The sequence below is a fragment of the Lycium ferocissimum genome, chromosome 9 (genome assembly GCF_029784015.1).
Source record: "Lycium ferocissimum isolate CSIRO_LF1 chromosome 9, AGI_CSIRO_Lferr_CH_V1, whole genome shotgun sequence".
Lineage (NCBI taxonomy): Eukaryota > Viridiplantae > Streptophyta > Magnoliopsida > Solanales > Solanaceae > Lycium > Lycium ferocissimum.
This window is the reverse complement of record NC_081350.1, coordinates 14,761,381-14,768,588: the sequence shown is the minus strand read 5'-3', so window position 1 is coordinate 14,768,588 and position 7,208 is coordinate 14,761,381.

Below are 7,208 nucleotides of genomic sequence, written 5' to 3'. Positions count from 1 at the left end.
AAAGATGGGATAAGCCATCACAATATCATTCCATGTCTCGTGAGCAGTTATCAACTTTCAGTAGTGTCATGCTTTGCTTTGTTAGTAGTATTCAAGATATCACATTCAATTGCTTTACCCATTTGTTATTTGTATGCTTATATTGTACGGTTGTACTATCAATAACTATGGTCGTCATCTTCCCTTAAACATTGTCAACATGTTCCAAACTACATTTTCCTCTTATAAACGTCTATACAACCTCCTAAACATGAGATTCATGTATTATACACTTTTACAACTTTTTTCAAACACCGTAAAGAAGTTCAAAGAAGGGTAGAAAGTTTAGTTTCCTCATTGATTCATTATGTAATTAGGTTCTTGAGGCTGACTAACTCCTAGCTGTACTAACTAAGGTTATGGGTGCTCGCTTAGGTTGTAATTTTGATTTTGTTGGTATGGTAATAATTCACATTTTATTGCCAAAAAAAAAAAAAAAAAAAAAGTTTTCAAACACCCTTGCACCTAACTTAATATATTAGAGGTTGAGGGAGAACGTAGTACTTAGCAAAGGTTTACGGGACTTTACAAAATTATTGTTGGTACCATCATAAAAAGTGGGATTAATAAACTGGAAAAGAATGAATTACATATTATAATAGGTTAAAATACATTTATAGTAAAAACAAAAAAAATCTTTAAGACAGCGTATAAGTTAAATCCATAGCTTAATAATAAATACGTGAATGCTTGTAGGTGACTTTTTTTTTTTTTTTAATCAATTCCCTGTATCCCTGGGTATTTGCATTAATACAATAATACCATAAAACCCGCACCAGATAGTTACACAGAGGTGGAAAATCCCACCCAAACCTCCGGCTTTACAAAGGCTTGTAGCCTGTAGGTGACATGCATAATTACTACACCTCTACTTTTACTAGTGTATTCTTTCTGCACTTTGTCATGGATTTGGAAAACTTAATCAATTATCAAAGCTTTATTAAAATGTCAACTCATGTGGCATATGTAGCCCTTACCCAGTGACAAATGAGTCTGAATTTGGAAGCCAACATACAGTCTGTCCTACTCATTGGCAGAGAATTTCAAGTAATTATAACAGAAAACGTGCAATCATCACCATTCTATTCAAATCTTAGAAACATGATACGACATTATTACTGTCGCAGCTACATAAGATCATAGCCGTTTGAACATTGGAACAGAATATTACGCCTTCATAAATTGTGTCGAGCATGTGTTATAATGCCTTCGAGCTATAATATAATCTTTTATCTTGCTCATACTTCGATTAATCTACTTGATACATCATATATGCAATCTTGCGCTGGTACATGTATCAGACACTTTAAGTCCATCAAAAATTAAATAAACAAATATATTTACTCTGCATTTTTATCTTTGATGAAATTTAAACCCTTATTTCTCATGATCTATTTAATTTATTGACCTCTAAACAACACCTTCTAGGTGCACTTTCAAGCTTTAACCATAACGATGTGGTCTTATTAATTTATAAGCTGAAAAAAGCGAATAACGGGCAATGAGAATTGAATCACACACGTCTTGATGCTATTGAAGCGCATAAGTTACAGAATTTAAGATCGTAATTCACCGAAGAATATTAAGCACGATAATACATAGAGTAATAATATATTCGGTTATAACTTATGTGATACATTTCGACAAGAAAGCGATAACTTGTTGATTAATAGATACCCTCAAAATTGAATAATATTTTTGTGGATTAATATTTATAACATTTAACCACACAAAAATTTTGGTAAAATATATACCATGCGGTGGTAAGATTTGTAAAAACTAGTCTGACCAAAAAATAGTAATAGAAGAAGTTTGACTTTGAAAATATTTGATCGAGCTGCGTTAAGCAATTATTGCTTTTGATCCTATCAATTATTTTACGCATGGGAGAGAAATATATATCTTTAATGATTAGATTACTTCAGCGTAGAAAGCCTTTTGACCAATTGGCTATTTGAAAATCTAACAAAATGTGAGATTAAAGCATAACAGCTCTATCTTGAGGATTCGTAAAAGAAACTTTACGAGTTTTAATGCAGCCTTTTGTTTTGTATGTTAAAAGTCTTTCTTTCTGTTGGACTTGTTTATAATAAAAAGACTATATATCCGACAATGGGACAAAGTATACGATCGATATATGAGACCATCAGAATTTTCAGTAATTAGTACAATGGTCCCCTTCAACAATGAGAATTTTTCTTTTTGGTCATTTAGCTGTTGACCCTTATGAAAATATTCTTTCAGATCAGTGAGAGGACCATTTGCTTGCTCTCAGATCAGCAATATCTACGAACAAAAGCTGTCACTCAGAAATAAAAAGATTATCTTTTGCCATTTGATGGTTTCCGTGGTCAACTTGACTGTTGTCTTTGAGACATTTTTCTTGAAATGCGTTTTATATATGGCGATAGACACAAGTACGGATTTCTTTTATCTTTGTCATGAATCTTTTTTCTTTTAATTAATTAGTAAAAAGAGGTAACCTTTAGCATTAGGGTGCTGCTATTTAGCACAACTCAAAATGGCACAACTTGGCAGAACCTACTTAAAAAGTCCTACTTACCCTTAATGAATATTTGGCTCTAAACAATTTTTTATTTTTTCCCTCCAAGACTAAGTCATAATTACACTTAGGCATGCTCAACTTTTCCATTTTCAAACACCTCGAGAAGATGAGCAATCTCGTTTTTATACATTTATATGTTATACATTTACATTATACATTTATAAGTTATACTTTGCCTTTTTTTAATTTTATAATTGGGTATACCATTTAAACAATAGAAAAATCCCTAATTACGTACAACAGGTGCCTCTTACTCTTTTCTCTTCTTCCTTTGCCGAAATCACAAACATAAAATGGACCCAAACATTTTCAATGTTGATAATAACAACAGTGAAAACGTTGATTACAACAGTGAAACTGATGATTACAACGGTGAAAATGTCGTTAACAACATTGAAGACGGTGATATAAGGGCAACCTTGAATAATGTATTAAGGATCGCAGGTAATGACAGTTTGCTCTCTAATGTTGGAGAAGATGAAGATGAAGATTCAGAGGATTTCAATGGTGGTGGTCCAGACACATACTTGGACAGCGAGGATGAAGGGCTCAACTTGGTGCGTGTAGAGAAAGAGGTAAATACTCTTGATCACTTTGAGGAATACGAAGAGGATCCTTTGACGGATGAATATGAACATGAGCATGATGTGACAGATGAAGATGAAGCTAGAGGAGAAATGAATAAGGAGAGATTTACACATGAACAATTTTTACAAGGTCCTATTGAAGGGATGACATTTGGAAGTAAAGATTCAATGTTTTCATTTTACAGAGAGCACGCCAGATTGAAAGGGTTTGGTGTGGTGAAAAAAACAGCGTTAAAAAAACGTTGTGATTTTGTTAATTTTGTTGTCTATGCTTGTGATAGGTCAAGGAAAGGATAACAAAAGAAATCGAGCAAAAGGATTGAATGTAAAGCTCGTGTTAATGTTGTTATGATGGTTGATGGATCATCATGGCGTGTCACTAGGGTTGAAAGTGAGCATAACCATGTGTTGGATGCCAGACTATCACGATTTATGCCCTCACACAGGGAAATGAGCAGGAGTTTGAAGAGGCGGCTTGTTGCTCACGACATTGCGGAGTTTGAGACCTTCAAAAGCATAAGACTCTTGGAAGTTCAAGTTGGTGGTCCTGAGAATTTGGGATGTACCCCCAAGGACTGCAGAAATTACATTTTGCGGGAGAGGAGGTTGAGAACCTTGTCCACCGATGCAGAAGCAATAAACAGGTTTTTTCTTGACATGCAGATTAAGGATAGGGAGTTTTTCTATGCAGTAGACCACGATAATTCTGGCAGGCTACGTAACTGTGTATGGGTTCATACACATTCTAAGTATGCATATCTTGAATTTTGTGATGTGATATGTTTAATTTTGACACTACCTACCTTGTGAATCAATGGCGCATGCCGTTTGCTTCATTCATTGGTGTGAATCAGCACCGGCAGCCCATACTTCTTGGATGTGCTTTGATTATAAGCGAGGATGCTAACACTTACAAATATGTCTTCTCTACTTGGCTTAGAGCCATGAATGGTATAGCTCCAACCGCTATTATGAAAGACCAATGCGAGAGTATTAAGGCAGCTATCAGAGTAGTGATGCCAGACGCAATCCACAAGTATTGTATTTGGCACATTTTCACAAAGTTGCCTTTCAGGCTAAAGCGAGTTCATAATGCTAAAATTGCCAAGAGGGAATTTAAAGCAGTAATCTTTCATAGCATTACTATTGATGAATTTGTTGGAAAATGGGAGGCATTTATTCAAAAATATGAGTTACAAAACAGAAGATGGTTCTCTAATTTGTTTTTGGAAAGGGAGAAGTGGGTTCCTGTATACCTAAAGCACTTTTTTTTGGGCTGGTATGCTATCCACACAAAGGTGTGAGGGTATATGTTTTGATGCTTTCTTTGATGGCTATATCAAAGTGGTTCTAGCATACTAAAGTTTGTTGAGCAATACGAGATAGCCTTGAGAGCAAAGTTTGATAAAGAGTTAACTTCTGAATTTAATTCTAGGTATACAGAAGCAAAAGTTTTCTCTGGATTCATGTGGGAGGAACAAATACAAACTCATTACACTCGTACAATATATGATCTTTTCATGGACCAGGTAGCGAAAAAGTATCACTGTGAAATGAGCAATCATGAAGATGCTGAAGTGGTGGAAGGTGTGGAGAAGTTCGACGTTGCAGATTATTCAATTAAGAATGATTTTCATGGCAATGTATTTGTGTTCTTGGTGGAATACAGAACAAACGGTGAATATTTGGAATGCAATTGCAAATACTTTGAATCTACTTATATTTTGTGTTGCCATATACTAGAAGTTATGTCAAGAAAGAGGATTGACATAATCCCTGATAGGTATATAATTAGAAGGTGGAGAAGAGATGTCATTCGTCCACACTTGAGGAAATTCTTTCCTGGTGGCTACCCAACCATGACTGATGAGTTCAAAAGATATTATATGTTGAAGAAATGGTTTGACAGGGTCTACGATGTTGCATTGGATAGTGAAGTGAAAATTAGAGACTTTAAAAATGTAATGAAAGCCAGACTGGCTGCCTATTTAGATTGGGATGATGATATGCTGGTGCCAGACGTTGGGGGAGATGATTCAGACGACGATAATTTCACATACATAAGAAATCCAAGAGAGACTCGTCCACGTGGAAGGCCACCAATTAACAAACATAGAGGAGGACGTGAAAATGCCTTTAGGCGAGGGGGTGGACCAGGGTACAGGGCTAGATGTGCACCTAATGCCAATGAAAATAATGAGAATGGAGGTGATCATGCTAATGCAGTTGATAATAATGGTGGTACAAGTAGAAGAAGACGTGCACGAGGGAGTGCGAGAACTAGACCTAATGTCAATGGTGACAATGCCAGTGGAGGTGATATTAATGGTGGTACAAGTTCAACAAGACCTGCACGTGGGAGTGCAAGAACAAGAGGTGGAGGTGTAGGGGGTGGTAGAAGTGGCGGTAGTTATAATAGAAGTAGCGTTGGTGATGTTCAAATAAATAGTGCAAGTCATTTTTTTTATGTCCAATCATATGATCTTGCAAGCCAAGTTTAATTGAATTAGAAGTTTTATTTTGTGTTTCAAATAGTGATGCATTATTTGTTTGTTAGTATTGCAAGTTTTTGTATGTATTTGATTGAATTGGAAGTTTTATTTTGTGTTTCAAAATAGTGTAAATGTTAATGTACTGGATGATGCATTATTTGTTTGTTAGTATTGCAATTTTTTGTATGTATTGCGAAACAAAGAAAAGTTTGCTATTTTTGTTGACTTCAAACATGTGATTTGATCACAAAATTGAGAATGTTCTGCCTAACTTTTGAAAAAATTGTCTTTAAAAAAAATAGTTTCATAAATTCTCCCATATTACTTGTTCAATAGAAATTATTACAAATCTGAGAAAACATAGTAAAATATCATTTTAAAATTCAAAAAATTCAATTATTCTTTCTTAATGGAGGGAATCCAAAATTTTTGGGATTGAAAAACGTTTAGGTGGGAAAATGAAAAGGTGAAAAGTGAAAAGTTGTCTTCTCACTCCAATTTACTATATTTAAGAACGTCCTTCCCTTATTATTTGCCCTAAACATTGTCAATACAAAGTAGTTTTGCAAACCAAAAAATTTTGTTGATAAATGGTCGATTTCACTCAAGTCCATCCGAGTCACCGTCCCCACCCTCGTTTCAGAATAAGGCTGAGTAGATCTTATGCAACGTTGGATGATGTGGTACTCACATTTTCCATTATTTCCATTATTTATTTTTTTGTTAAATTACAATGTATTTATAATTCTTATTTTTTTACAGTGGTTGCCAACGGTTGTATCTCAATACATTCCACCTCGAGTCACTGCCACTAGGATTGTTCATCACAATGTCTTATGGACAGCCAAAATTGTACCCTATGGTCAAAGAAGGAGAATCCAGGATGGATGGAAAGAATTCGTTGAAGGGGCAGGTTTTGAAGAAGGAGATGTGCTGGATTTTGTGTTGTTTAGGAGCTCTGATGAATTTGTTAAATTTGTGGTTGTTAATGACGACCCATTGTTCGTAGCTTTTGCAAATGCATTACCAGACGTTTTGGTTTGAAACGTCTTTGAACTTTGTATGCTCTTAATTATGAATATCTAATTATATCAATATTTTATGAATTTGGGTTTATAGAATGCTGTTTTAAGTTCTTAAAAGTTTTTGCACCTGTGAAAAAACTTAAATTTGTAACAACTTTAAAAATAATGTCACTTAAATTTAAAAACAATGTCACTTAAATTCGTGATTATTTTAAATTTAATAAAAATAAAATAATTAACCTGGACTATTTAAATACCAATCATATTTTTCAAGATTGTTGTTCTAATAGTGACTCAATATGGATGATTTTGCAAGTAATGTTAGACTTTCTTTAAGTATTTTTTTGTGTACCAAACCAACAAAAAAAAAAGCCTTCAACAAGAACACAAAGACAGTAACAACATAATAATGTTAGACTTTCTTTAAGTATTTTTTGTGTACCAAACCAACAAAAAAAAAAAGCCTTCAACAAGAACACAAAGATAGTAACAACATAAT